We start from the raw sequence: 15,036 nt of genomic DNA, 5'->3' as shown, positions 1-15,036 counted from the left end.
CCTCTTACTCCTTACCACTCTACAAGAGACACCTCCTCCCCAGGGCAGGGTGGGGGAGGGGAAGACGCGGTCCATCAATTGCGTCCGCTAAGGGACCAGGGGAGCACGGCCGACAGCCCAGTCAGGGTGGCCCATGGCCTGGGAGGGACCTGGAGAGCGATCTGCCCTTCTCCTGCAGTGACGCAAGGAACAAACAGAGGAATGGACGCTTTCATCTTACCAAGTGGAGCATCCGGTACTGGTGAGCGAGGCTGCACAGGGCCCAAGGGGGGCCCAGGTGCTGGTGGCAACACGGGCCGGTCCCTGCAAACGCCGGGACGCTGCAAGGTAACCTGCAGGGCAGAAGGGAGAGCCGTGTCAGGCGACAGAAACGGAGCGACCACCGACAAAAGCCGAAACCCAACGCATCAGCTGTCGGCACCGGGCACCCTCCCCACACCCCGCCGGGTGCCCACCCAGCAGCACAGTGCCCCACGCTCCACCCAGCCCTCTGGGGCCTGCAGCCGGCAGCCCGGGCCGCGCAGCAGGACACGGGGGGACAACAATGGCGCCACACGACGCCGCCGCTGTCTCCAAGTGGACGAAGCCAAGGGTCCTGCCTGCGAGGATGCACACAGAGCTGCCAGCACTCTGACGAAAGCAGCGCCTTCCCAACAGGCAGCCCCTTTGGGCAGGACAGCCCTCCTCGCCACCACCCCAGCTCCACGGGAGCTGGCCCGGCGCGGACCAGGAACACGCAGAAGGGACGGACGGGAAAAGCTCGTCCTCCACACGTGCAATCAGAGCCGCACCTGGGTCACCGCTCTGCCTCCAGGACCCTGCCTGGCCCTCTCCTTCCCCCCAAACCAAGTAATCTCCTCCGACCTGCAGGGGCTTCCCCTGGGCGCAACGTGCACTGGGGAGCTGGGCACCCCGGAGTCCTGCGGGGGAGCTGCCCAAGTGCTCCTGAGGGGACAACGCTGCCCACAGGAGGTAGTCAGGCTCCGCTACAATCACCGCTATCCTCAGGGACGTCTGGGTTTTCAGTGCGCTACGAAGCGCGCACTACTTGTGTCCTTCGGCAAACTCAAGTGGGATGTCTGGATCCCACAACTGACACCAAAAGGACCCTACAGGCCCGTGCGCAAAATCCCGCGACGTGTCAGGCTGACGCACACGAGCAGCTCTGGCAGCTTCCGGGGCAGGCCCGACCCGGCGCAGGGGTGGGGAGCACGACGGCAGGACGCTGCTGCGCGTCGCAATTCCCCTGCAGGGAAGTAGGCCTCTTCACTGCGGGCTCTTTCCCTTCAAGCCTCTATTTCTTACTACAAAAGCAACATCTACCCAGAGTACAACTGGACGCAGCGGGCCAGGCACATCTCCGTCCCGAGAACAGACGGTCACGGGTTCTGACATTTACCCCACACCAAACAGGTAGACTCAAAGCTGCACAAAGCACACAGGACAAAGCTGGAGGGAGGGCTTTGCCCCTTTCTCCGTTACGAGCATTTCAATGGCCATGCTAAACAGGAGAATCACCTGGCCTCAGCAAGGAAACAAGTCAAACGAGTGACGACACAGGACTCTGCCTCAGTGACCCAGGAGCAACCCCAGGTGCAGGTCGGCAGGAAGGAGTCAGCAGAGCCAGGAGAAGCCAGTGTGGAGCGAGGGCTCACCCTCCGCACGCTATCTCGACAAACCCACAGCCAAAGTCTGCGGTCCTCGGCTTCTGAGCACTCCCTCATGGCTTCTGCAGGCACCAGCCAAGGTGACGGGCTCCAGGGACAAGCAGCCCACTGGCCCCTGGGGAGACTGAATTGGAAAGCGAACGACATGCCAGACCCGTCACAGGACACACAGTCTGGAGATGAGGGCGGGAATGGCTTCCGGGAAAACAGGAAGCTCACCTTTCCCAGGACGACGTCCAACGGAGCACGGCCACCCCACTTACCTGGGCCTCCGGGGCCGCCGCAGGCGGGCGGGAGCTGCCGGCCAATGCCGGGGCCGGGCCAGGTCCTACGTGGGCTGAAAACCACAGAAGGGAGGGAGGATTAGGCTCGCCTGCCAAGACTTTGCTGAAGCCACACAAAACCTGGCGAGCCTTCCTTCCCCGTATCCCACTCGTCCCCGCATCCGACCGAGTGGGAGACAGGTCTCGTGACCCTGAGCGAGACACCACAGGCCACGGGTTCAGGTGTCTCTTCCATAGCCGATCAACGGCCGTGGAAGGTCAGGCCTCCACACGCTGCACACAATGGCAGGGGTGGGCTTCTCCTTCGGGGAGCCCGGAACGTGCTCCCTGTTGAAGCCCCGTGTGCAGAACTGACACGCCTGCCTTCTGCCACAGGCCTCTTACTCCTTACCACTCTACAAGAGACACCTCCTCCCCAGGGCAGGGTGGGGGAGGGGAAGACGCGGTCCATCAATTGCGTCCGCTAAGGGACCAGGGGAGCACGGCCGACAGCCCAGTCAGGGTGGCCCATGGCCTGGGAGGGACCTGGAGAGCGATCTGCCCTTCTCCTGCAGTGACGCAAGGAACAAACAGAGGAATGGACGCTTTCGTCTTACCAAGTGGAGCATCCGGTACTGGTGAGCGAGGCTGCACAGGGCCCAAGGGGGGCCCAGGTGCTGGTGGCAACACGGGCCGGTCCCTGCAAACGCCGGGACGCTGCAAGGTAACCTGCAGGGCAGAAGGGAGAGCCGTGTCAGGCGACAGAAACGGAGCGACCACCGACAAAAGCCGAAACCCAACGCATCAGCTGTCGGCACCGGGCACCCTCCCCACACCCCGCCGGGTGCCCACCCAGCAGCACAGTGCCCCACGCTCCACCCAGCCCTCTGGGGCCTGCAGCCGGCAGCCCGGGCCGCGCAGCAGGACACGGGGGGACAACAATGGCGCCACACGACGCCGCCGCTGTCTCCAAGTGGACGAAGCCAAGGGTCCTGCCTGCGAGGATGCACACAGAGCTGCCAGCACTCTGACGAAAGCAGCGCCTTCCCAACAGGCAGCCCCTTTGGGCAGGACAGCCCTCCTCGCCACCACCCCAGCTCCACGGGAGCTGGCCCGGCGCGGACCAGGAACACGCAGAAGGGACGGACGGGAAAAGCTCGTCCTCCACACGTGCAATCAGAGCCGCACCTGGGTCACCGCTCTGCCTCCAGGACCCTGCCTGGCCCTCTCCTTCCCCCCAAACCAAGTAATCTCCTCCGACCTGCAGGGGCTTCCCCTGGGCGCAACGTGCACTGGGGAGCTGGGCACCCCGGAGTCCTGCGGGGGAGCTGCCCAAGTGCTCCTGAGGGGACAACGCTGCCCACAGGAGGTAGTCAGGCTCCGCTACAATCACCGCTATCCTCAGGGACGTCTGGGTTTTCAGTGCGCTACGAAGCGCGCACTACTTGTGTCCTTCGGCAAACTCAAGTGGGATGTCTGGATCCCACAACTGACACCAAAAGGACCCTACAGGCCCGTGCGCAAAATCCCGCGACGTGTCAGGCTGACGCACACGAGCAGCTCTGGCAGCTTCCGGGGCAGGCCCGACCCGGCGCAGGGGTGGGGAGCACGACGGCAGGACGCTGCTGCGCGTCGCAATTCCCCTGCAGGGAAGTAGGCCTCTTCACTGCGGGCTCTTTCCCTTCAAGCCTCTATTTCTTACTACAAAAGCAACATCTACCCAGAGTACAACTGGACGCAGCGGGCCAGGCACATCTCCGTCCCGAGAACAGACGGTCACGGGTTCTGACATTTACCCCACACCAAACAGGTAGACTCAAAGCTGCACAAAGCACACAGGACAAAGCTGGAGGGAGGGCTTTGCCCCTTTCTCAGTTACGAGCATTTCAATGGCCATGCTAAACAGGAGAATCACCTGGCCTCAGCAAGGAAACAAGTCAAACGAGTGACGACACAGGACTCTGCCTCAGTGACCCAGGAGCAACCCCAGGTGCAGGTCGGCAGGAAGGAGTCAGCAGAGCCAGGAGAAGCCAGTGTGGAGCGAGGGCTCACCCTCCGCACGCTATCTCGACAAACCCACAGCCAAAGTCTGCGGTCCTCGGCTTCTGAGCACTCCCTCATGGCTTCTGCAGGCACCAGCCAAGGTGACGGGCTCCAGGGACAAGCAGCCCACTGGCCCCTGGGGAGACTGAATTGGAAAGCGAACGACATGCCAGACCCGTCACAGGACACACAGTCTGGAGATGAGGGCGGGAATGGCTTCCGGGAAAACAGGAAGCTCACCTTTCCCAGGACGACGTCCAACGGAGCACGGCCACCCCACTTACCTGGGCCTCCGGGGCCGCCGCAGGCGGGCGGGAGCTGCCGGCCAATGCCGGGGCCGGGCCAGGTCCTACGTGGGCTGAAAACCACAGAAGGGAGGGAGGATTAGGCTCGCCTGCCAAGACTTTGCTGAAGCCACACAAAACCTGGCGAGCCTTCCTTCCCCGTATCCCACTCGTCCCCGCATCCGACCGAGTGGGAGACAGGTCTCGTGACCCTGAGCGAGACACCACAGGCCACGGGTTCAGGTGTCTCTTCCATAGCCGATCAACGGCCGTGGAAGGTCAGGGCTCCACACGCTGCACACAATGGCAGGGGTGGGCTTCTCCTTCGGGGAGCCCGGAACGTGCTCCCTGTTGAAGCCCCGTGTGCAGAACTGACACGCCTGCCTTCTGCCACAGGCCTCTTACTCCTTACCACTCTACAAGAGACACCTCCTCCCCAGGGCAGGGTGGGGGAGGGGAAGACGCGGTCCATCAATTGCGTCCGCTAAGGGACCAGGGGAGCACGGCCGACAGCCCAGTCAGGGTGGCCCATGGCCTGGGAGGGACCTGGAGAGCGATCTGCCCTTCTCCTGCAGTGACGCAAGGAACAAACAGAGGAATGGACGCTTTCGTCTTACCAAGTGGAGCATCCGGTACTGGTGAGCGAGGCTGCACAGGGCCCAAGGGGGGCCCAGGTGCTGGTGGCAACACGGGCCGGTCCCTGCAAACGCCGGGACGCTGCAAGGTAACCTGCAGGGCAGAAGGGAGAGCCGTGTCAGGCGACAGAAACGGAGCGACCACCGACAAAAGCCGAAACCCAACGCATCAGCTGTCGGCACCGGGCACCCTCCCCACACCCCGCCGGGTGCCCACCCAGCAGCACAGTGCCCCACGCTCCACCCAGCCCTCTGGGGCCTGCAGCCGGCAGCCCGGGCCGCGCAGCAGGACACGGGGGGACAACAATGGCGCCACACGACGCCGCCGCTGTCTCCAAGTGGACGAAGCCAAGGGTCCTGCCTGCGAGGATGCACACAGAGCTGCCAGCACTCTGACGAAAGCAGCGCCTTCCCAACAGGCAGCCCCTTTGGGCAGGACAGCCCTCCTCGCCACCACCCCAGCTCCACGGGAGCTGGCCCGGCGCGGACCAGGAACACGCAGAAGGGACGGACGGGAAAAGCTCGTCCTCCACACGTGCAATCAGAGCCGCACCTGGGTCACCGCTCTGCCTCCAGGACCCTGCCTGGCCCTCTCCTTCCCCCCAAACCAAGTAATCTCCTCCGACCTGCAGGGGCTTCCCCTGGGCGCAACGTGCACTGGGGAGCTGGGCACCCCGGAGTCCTGCGGGGGAGCTGCCCAAGTGCTCCTGAGGGGACAACGCTGCCCACAGGAGGTAGTCAGGCTCCGCTACAATCACCGCTATCCTCAGGGACGTCTGGGTTTTCAGTGCGCTACGAAGCGCGCACTACTTGTGTCCTTCGGCAAACTCAAGTGGGATGTCTGGATCCCACAACTGACACCAAAAGGACCCTACAGGCCCGTGCGCAAAATCCCGCGACGTGTCAGGCTGACGCACACGAGCAGCTCTGGCAGCTTCCGGGGCAGGCCCGACCCGGCGCAGGGGTGGGGAGCACGACGGCAGGACGCTGCTGCGCGTCGCAATTCCCCTGCAGGGAAGTAGGCCTCTTCACTGCGGGCTCTTTCCCTTCAAGCCTCTATTTCTTACTACAAAAGCAACATCTACCCAGAGTACAACTGGACGCAGCGGGCCAGGCACATCTCCGTCCCGAGAACAGACGGTCACGGGTTCTGACATTTACCCCACACCAAACAGGTAGACTCAAAGCTGCACAAAGCACACAGGACAAAGCTGGAGGGAGGGCTTTGCCCCTTTCTCAGTTACGAGCATTTCAATGGCCATGCTAAACAGGAGAATCACCTGGCCTCAGCAAGGAAACAAGTCAAACGAGTGACGACACAGGACTCTGCCTCAGTGACCCAGGAGCAACCCCAGGTGCAGGTCGGCAGGAAGGAGTCAGCAGAGCCAGGAGAAGCCAGTGTGGAGCGAGGGCTCACCCTCCGCACGCTATCTCGACAAACCCACAGCCAAAGTCTGCGGTCCTCGGCTTCTGAGCACTCCCTCATGGCTTCTGCAGGCACCAGCCAAGGTGACGGGCTCCAGGGACAAGCAGCCCACTGGCCCCTGGGGAGACTGAATTGGAAAGCGAACGACATGCCAGACCCGTCACAGGACACACAGTCTGGAGATGAGGGCGGGAATGGCTTCCGGGAAAACAGGAAGCTCACCTTTCCCAGGACGACGTCCAACGGAGCACGGCCACCCCACTTACCTGGGCCTCCGGGGCCGCCGCAGGCGGGCGGGAGCTGCCGGCCAATGCCGGGGCCGGGCCAGGTCCTACGTGGGCTGAAAACCACAGAAGGGAGGGAGGATTAGGCTCGCCTGCCAAGACTTTGCTGAAGCCACACAAAACCTGGCGAGCCTTCCTTCCCCGTATCCCACTCGTCCCCGCATCCGACCGAGTGGGAGACAGGTCTCGTGACCCTGAGCGAGACACCACAGGCCACGGGTTCAGGTGTCTCTTCCATAGCCGATCAACGGCCGTGGAAGGTCAGGGCTCCACACGCTGCACACAATGGCAGGGGTGGGCTTCTCCTTCGGGGAGCCCGGAACGTGCTCCCTGTTGAAGCCCCGTGTGCAGAACTGACACGCCTGCCTTCTGCCACAGGCCTCTTACTCCTTACCACTCTACAAGAGACACCTCCTCCCCAGGGCAGGGTGGGGGAGGGGAAGACGCGGTCCATCAATTGCGTCCGCTAAGGGACCAGGGGAGCACGGCCGACAGCCCAGTCAGGGTGGCCCATGGCCTGGGAGGGACCTGGAGAGCGATCTGCCCTTCTCCTGCAGTGACGCAAGGAACAAACAGAGGAATGGACGCTTTCGTCTTACCAAGTGGAGCATCCGGTACTGGTGAGCGAGGCTGCACAGGGCCCAAGGGGGGCCCAGGTGCTGGTGGCAACACGGGCCGGTCCCTGCAAACGCCGGGACGCTGCAAGGTAACCTGCAGGGCAGAAGGGAGAGCCGTGTCAGGCGACAGAAACGGAGCGACCACCGACAAAAGCCGAAACCCAACGCATCAGCTGTCGGCACCGGGCACCCTCCCCACACCCCGCCGGGTGCCCACCCAGCAGCACAGTGCCCCACGCTCCACCCAGCCCTCTGGGGCCTGCAGCCGGCAGCCCGGGCCGCGCAGCAGGACACGGGGGGACAACAATGGCGCCACACGACGCCGCCGCTGTCTCCAAGTGGACGAAGCCAAGGGTCCTGCCTGCGAGGATGCACACAGAGCTGCCAGCACTCTGACGAAAGCAGCGCCTTCCCAACAGGCAGCCCCTTTGGGCAGGACAGCCCTCCTCGCCACCACCCCAGCTCCACGGGAGCTGGCCCGGCGCGGACCAGGAACACGCAGAAGGGACGGACGGGAAAAGCTCGTCCTCCACACGTGCAATCAGAGCCGCACCTGGGTCACCGCTCTGCCTCCAGGACCCTGCCTGGCCCTCTCCTTCCCCCCAAACCAAGTAATCTCCTCCGACCTGCAGGGGCTTCCCCTGGGCGCAACGTGCACTGGGGAGCTGGGCACCCCGGAGTCCTGCGGGGGAGCTGCCCAAGTGCTCCTGAGGGGACAACGCTGCCCACAGGAGGTAGTCAGGCTCCGCTACAATCACCGCTATCCTCAGGGACGTCTGGGTTTTCAGTGCGCTACGAAGCGCGCACTACTTGTGTCCTTCGGCAAACTCAAGTGGGATGTCTGGATCCCACAACTGACACCAAAAGGACCCTACAGGCCCGTGCGCAAAATCCCGCGACGTGTCAGGCTGACGCACACGAGCAGCTCTGGCAGCTTCCGGGGCAGGCCCGACCCGGCGCAGGGGTGGGGAGCACGACGGCAGGACGCTGCTGCGCGTCGCAATTCCCCTGCAGGGAAGTAGGCCTCTTCACTGCGGGCTCTTTCCCTTCAAGCCTCTATTTCTTACTACAAAAGCAACATCTACCCAGAGTACAACTGGACGCAGCGGGCCAGGCACATCTCCGTCCCGAGAACAGACGGTCACGGGTTCTGACATTTACCCCACACCAAACAGGTAGACTCAAAGCTGCACAAAGCACACAGGACAAAGCTGGAGGGAGGGCTTTGCCCCTTTCTCAGTTACGAGCATTTCAATGGCCATGCTAAACAGGAGAATCACCTGGCCTCAGCAAGGAAACAAGTCAAACGAGTGACGACACAGGACTCTGCCTCAGTGACCCAGGAGCAACCCCAGGTGCAGGTCGGCAGGAAGGAGTCAGCAGAGCCAGGAGAAGCCAGTGTGGAGCGAGGGCTCACCCTCCGCACGCTATCTCGACAAACCCACAGCCAAAGTCTGCGGTCCTCGGCTTCTGAGCACTCCCTCATGGCTTCTGCAGGCACCAGCCAAGGTGACGGGCTCCAGGGACAAGCAGCCCACTGGCCCCTGGGGAGACTGAATTGGAAAGCGAACGACATGCCAGACCCGTCACAGGACACACAGTCTGGAGATGAGGGCGGGAATGGCTTCCGGGAAAACAGGAAGCTCACCTTTCCCAGGACGACGTCCAACGGAGCACGGCCACCCCACTTACCTGGGCCTCCGGGGCCGCCGCAGGCGGGCGGGAGCTGCCGGCCAATGCCGGGGCCGGGCCAGGTCCTACGTGGGCTGAAAACCACAGAAGGGAGGGAGGATTAGGCTCGCCTGCCAAGACTTTGCTGAAGCCACACAAAACCTGGCGAGCCTTCCTTCCCCGTATCCCACTCGTCCCCGCATCCGACCGAGTGGGAGACAGGTCTCGTGACCCTGAGCGAGACACCACAGGCCACGGGTTCAGGTGTCTCTTCCATAGCCGATCAACGGCCGTGGAAGGTCAGGGCTCCACACGCTGCACACAATGGCAGGGGTGGGCTTCTCCTTCGGGGAGCCCGGAACGTGCTCCCTGTTGAAGCCCCGTGTGCAGAACTGACACGCCTGCCTTCTGCCACAGGCCTCTTACTCCTTACCACTCTACAAGAGACACCTCCTCCCCAGGGCAGGGTGGGGGAGGGGAAGACGCGGTCCATCAATTGCGTCCGCTAAGGGACCAGGGGAGCACGGCCGACAGCCCAGTCAGGGTGGCCCATGGCCTGGGAGGGACCTGGAGAGCGATCTGCCCTTCTCCTGCAGTGACGCAAGGAACAAACAGAGGAATGGACGCTTTCGTCTTACCAAGTGGAGCATCCGGTACTGGTGAGCGAGGCTGCACAGGGCCCAAGGGGGGCCCAGGTGCTGGTGGCAACACGGGCCGGTCCCTGCAAACGCCGGGACGCTGCAAGGTAACCTGCAGGGCAGAAGGGAGAGCCGTGTCAGGCGACAGAAACGGAGCGACCACCGACAAAAGCCGAAACCCAACGCATCAGCTGTCGGCACCGGGCACCCTCCCCACACCCCGCCGGGTGCCCACCCAGCAGCACAGTGCCCCACGCTCCACCCAGCCCTCTGGGGCCTGCAGCCGGCAGCCCGGGCCGCGCAGCAGGACACGGGGGGACAACAATGGCGCCACACGACGCCGCCGCTGTCTCCAAGTGGACGAAGCCAAGGGTCCTGCCTGCGAGGATGCACACAGAGCTGCCAGCACTCTGACGAAAGCAGCGCCTTCCCAACAGGCAGCCCCTTTGGGCAGGACAGCCCTCCTCGCCACCACCCCAGCTCCACGGGAGCTGGCCCGGCGCGGACCAGGAACACGCAGAAGGGACGGACGGGAAAAGCTCGTCCTCCACACGTGCAATCAGAGCCGCACCTGGGTCACCGCTCTGCCTCCAGGACCCTGCCTGGCCCTCTCCTTCCCCCCAAACCAAGTAATCTCCTCCGACCTGCAGGGGCTTCCCCTGGGCGCAACGTGCACTGGGGAGCTGGGCACCCCGGAGTCCTGCGGGGGAGCTGCCCAAGTGCTCCTGAGGGGACAACGCTGCCCACAGGAGGTAGTCAGGCTCCGCTACAATCACCGCTATCCTCAGGGACGTCTGGGTTTTCAGTGCGCTACGAAGCGCGCACTACTTGTGTCCTTCGGCAAACTCAAGTGGGATGTCTGGATCCCACAACTGACACCAAAAGGACCCTACAGGCCCGTGCGCAAAATCCCGCGACGTGTCAGGCTGACGCACACGAGCAGCTCTGGCAGCTTCCGGGGCAGGCCCGACCCGGCGCAGGGGTGGGGAGCACGACGGCAGGACGCTGCTGCGCGTCGCAATTCCCCTGCAGGGAAGTAGGCCTCTTCACTGCGGGCTCTTTCCCTTCAAGCCTCTATTTCTTACTACAAAAGCAACATCTACCCAGAGTACAACTGGACGCAGCGGGCCAGGCACATCTCCGTCCCGAGAACAGACGGTCACGGGTTCTGACATTTACCCCACACCAAACAGGTAGACTCAAAGCTGCACAAAGCACACAGGACAAAGCTGGAGGGAGGGCTTTGCCCCTTTCTCCGTTACGAGCATTTCAATGGCCATGCTAAACAGGAGAATCACCTGGCCTCAGCAAGGAAACAAGTCAAACGAGTGACGACACAGGACTCTGCCTCAGTGACCCAGGAGCAACCCCAGGTGCAGGTCGGCAGGAAGGAGTCAGCAGAGCCAGGAGAAGCCAGTGTGGAGCGAGGGCTCACCCTCCGCACGCTATCTCGACAAACCCACAGCCAAAGTCTGCGGTCCTCGGCTTCTGAGCACTCCCTCATGGCTTCTGCAGGCACCAGCCAAGGTGACGGGCTCCAGGGACAAGCAGCCCACTGGCCCCTGGGGAGACTGAATTGGAAAGCGAACGACATGCCAGACCCGTCACAGGACACACAGTCTGGAGATGAGGGCGGGAATGGCTTCCGGGAAAACAGGAAGCTCACCTTTCCCAGGACGACGTCCAACGGAGCACGGCCACCCCACTTACCTGGGCCTCCGGGGCCGCCGCAGGCGGGCGGGAGCTGCCGGCCAATGCCGGGGCCGGGCCAGGTCCTACGTGGGCTGAAAACCACAGAAGGGAGGGAGGATTAGGCTCGCCTGCCAAGACTTTGCTGAAGCCACACAAAACCTGGCGAGCCTTCCTTCCCCGTATCCCACTCGTCCCCGCATCCGACCGAGTGGGAGACAGGTCTCGTGACCCTGAGCGAGACACCACAGGCCACGGGTTCAGGTGTCTCTTCCATAGCCGATCAACGGCCGTGGAAGGTCAGGGCTCCACACGCTGCACACAATGGCAGGGGTGGGCTTCTCCTTCGGGGAGCCCGGAACGTGCTCCCTGTTGAAGCCCCGTGTGCAGAACTGACACGCCTGCCTTCTGCCACAGGCCTCTTACTCCTTACCACTCTACAAGAGACACCTCCTCCCCAGGGCAGGGTGGGGGAGGGGAAGACGCGGTCCATCAATTGCGTCCGCTAAGGGACCAGGGGAGCACGGCCGACAGCCCAGTCAGGGTGGCCCATGGCCTGGGAGGGACCTGGAGAGCGATCTGCCCTTCTCCTGCAGTGACGCAAGGAACAAACAGAGGAATGGACGCTTTCGTCTTACCAAGTGGAGCATCCGGTACTGGTGAGCGAGGCTGCACAGGGCCCAAGGGGGGCCCAGGTGCTGGTGGCAACACGGGCCGGTCCCTGCAAACGCCGGGACGCTGCAAGGTAACCTGCAGGGCAGAAGGGAGAGCCGTGTCAGGCGACAGAAACGGAGCGACCACCGACAAAAGCCGAAACCCAACGCATCAGCTGTCGGCACCGGGCACCCTCCCCACACCCCGCCGGGTGCCCACCCAGCAGCACAGTGCCCCACGCTCCACCCAGCCCTCTGGGGCCTGCAGCCGGCAGCCCGGGCCGCGCAGCAGGACACGGGGGGACAACAATGGCGCCACACGACGCCGCCGCTGTCTCCAAGTGGACGAAGCCAAGGGTCCTGCCTGCGAGGATGCACACAGAGCTGCCAGCACTCTGACGAAAGCAGCGCCTTCCCAACAGGCAGCCCCTTTGGGCAGGACAGCCCTCCTCGCCACCACCCCAGCTCCACGGGAGCTGGCCCGGCGCGGACCAGGAACACGCAGAAGGGACGGACGGGAAAAGCTCGTCCTCCACACGTGCAATCAGAGCCGCACCTGGGTCACCGCTCTGCCTCCAGGACCCTGCCTGGCCCTCTCCTTCCCCCCAAACCAAGTAATCTCCTCCGACCTGCAGGGGCTTCCCCTGGGCGCAACGTGCACTGGGGAGCTGGGCACCCCGGAGTCCTGCGGGGGAGCTGCCCAAGTGCTCCTGAGGGGACAACGCTGCCCACAGGAGGTAGTCAGGCTCCGCTACAATCACCGCTATCCTCAGGGACGTCTGGGTTTTCAGTGCGCTACGAAGCGCGCACTACTTGTGTCCTTCGGCAAACTCAAGTGGGATGTCTGGATCCCACAACTGACACCAAAAGGACCCTACAGGCCCGTGCGCAAAATCCCGCGACGTGTCAGGCTGACGCACACGAGCAGCTCTGGCAGCTTCCGGGGCAGGCCCGACCCGGCGCAGGGGTGGGGAGCACGACGGCAGGACGCTGCTGCGCGTCGCAATTCCCCTGCAGGGAAGTAGGCCTCTTCACTGCGGGCTCTTTCCCTTCAAGCCTCTATTTCTTACTACAAAAGCAACATCTACCCAGAGTACAACTGGACGCAGCGGGCCAGGCACATCTCCGTCCCGAGAACAGACGGTCACGGGTTCTGACATTTACCCCACACCAAACAGGTAGACTCAAAGCTGCACAAAGCACACAGGACAAAGCTGGAGGGAGGGCTTTGCCCCTTTCTCAGTTACGAGCATTTCAATGGCCATGCTAAACAGGAGAATCACCTGGCCTCAGCAAGGAAACAAGTCAAACGAGTGACGACACAGGACTCTGCCTCAGTGACCCAGGAGCAACCCCAGGTGCAGGTCGGCAGGAAGGAGTCAGCAGAGCCAGGAGAAGCCAGTGTGGAGCGAGGGCTCACCCTCCGCACGCTATCTCGACAAACCCACAGCCAAAGTCTGCGGTCCTCGGCTTCTGAGCACTCCCTCATGGCTTCTGCAGGCACCAGCCAAGGTGACGGGCTCCAGGGACAAGCAGCCCACTGGCCCCTGGGGAGACTGAATTGGAAAGCGAACGACATGCCAGACCCGTCACAGGACACACAGTCTGGAGATGAGGGCGGGAATGGCTTCCGGGAAAACAGGAAGCTCACCTTTCCCAGGACGACGTCCAACGGAGCACGGCCACCCCACTTACCTGGGCCTCCGGGGCCGCCGCAGGCGGGCGGGAGCTGCCGGCCAATGCCGGGGCCGGGCCAGGTCCTACGTGGGCTGAAAACCACAGAAGGGAGGGAGGATTAGGCTCGCCTGCCAAGACTTTGCTGAAGCCACACAAAACCTGGCGAGCCTTCCTTCCCCGTATCCCACTCGTCCCCGCATCCGACCGAGTGGGAGACAGGTCTCGTGACCCTGAGCGAGACACCACAGGCCACGGGTTCAGGTGTCTCTTCCATAGCCGATCAACGGCCGTGGAAGGTCAGGGCTCCACACGCTGCACACAATGGCAGGGGTGGGCTTCTCCTTCGGGGAGCCCGGAACGTGCTCCCTGTTGAAGCCCCGTGTGCAGAACTGACACGCCTGCCTTCTGCCACAGGCCTCTTACTCCTTACCACTCTACAAGAGACACCTCCTCCCCAGGGCAGGGTGGGGGAGGGGAAGACGCGGTCCATCAATTGCGTCCGCTAAGGGACCAGGGGAGCACGGCCGACAGCCCAGTCAGGGTGGCCCATGGCCTGGGAGGGACCTGGAGAGCGATCTGCCCTTCTCCTGCAGTGACGCAAGGAACAAACAGAGGAATGGACGCTTTCGTCTTACCAAGTGGAGCATCCGGTACTGGTGAGCGAGGCTGCACAGGGCCCAAGGGGGGCCCAGGTGCTGGTGGCAACACGGGCCGGTCCCTGCAAACGCCGGGACGCTGCAAGGTAACCTGCAGGGCAGAAGGGAGAGCCGTGTCAGGCGACAGAAACGGAGCGACCACCGACAAAAGCCGAAACCCAACGCATCAGCTGTCGGCACCGGGCACCCTCCCCACACCCCGCCGGGTGCCCACCCAGCAGCACAGTGCCCCACGCTCCACCCAGCCCTCTGGGGCCTGCAGCCGGCAGCCCGGGCCGCGCAGCAGGACACGGGGGGACAACAATGGCGCCACACGACGCCGCCGCTGTCTCCAAGTGGACGAAGCCAAGGGTCCTGCCTGCGAGGATGCACACAGAGCTGCCAGCACTCTGACGAAAGCAGCGCCTTCCCAACAGGCAGCCCCTTTGGGCAGGACAGCCCTCCTCGCCACCACCCCAGCTCCACGGGAGCTGGCCCGGCGCGGACCAGGAACACGCAGAAGGGACGGACGGGAAAAGCTCGTCCTCCACACGTGCAATCAGAGCCGCACCTGGGTCACCGCTCTGCCTCCAGGACCCTGCCTGGCCCTCTCCTTCCCCCCAAACCAAGTAATCTCCTCCGACCTGCAGGGGCTTCCCCTGGGCGCAACGTGCACTGGGGAGCTGGGCACCCCGGAGTCCTGCGGGGGAGCTGCCCAAGTGCTCCTGAGGGGACAACGCTGCCCACAGGAGGTAGTCAGGCTCCGCTACAATCACCGCTATCCTCAGGGACGTCTGGGTTTTCAGTGCGCTACGAAGCGCGCACTACTTGTGTCCTTCGGCAAACTCAAGTGG

Source organism: Vicugna pacos, chromosome 36, assembly GCF_048564905.1.
Source record: "Vicugna pacos chromosome 36, VicPac4, whole genome shotgun sequence".
Taxonomy (NCBI): domain Eukaryota; kingdom Metazoa; phylum Chordata; class Mammalia; order Artiodactyla; family Camelidae; genus Vicugna; species Vicugna pacos.
Note: the sequence above shows the minus strand (reverse complement) of the source record.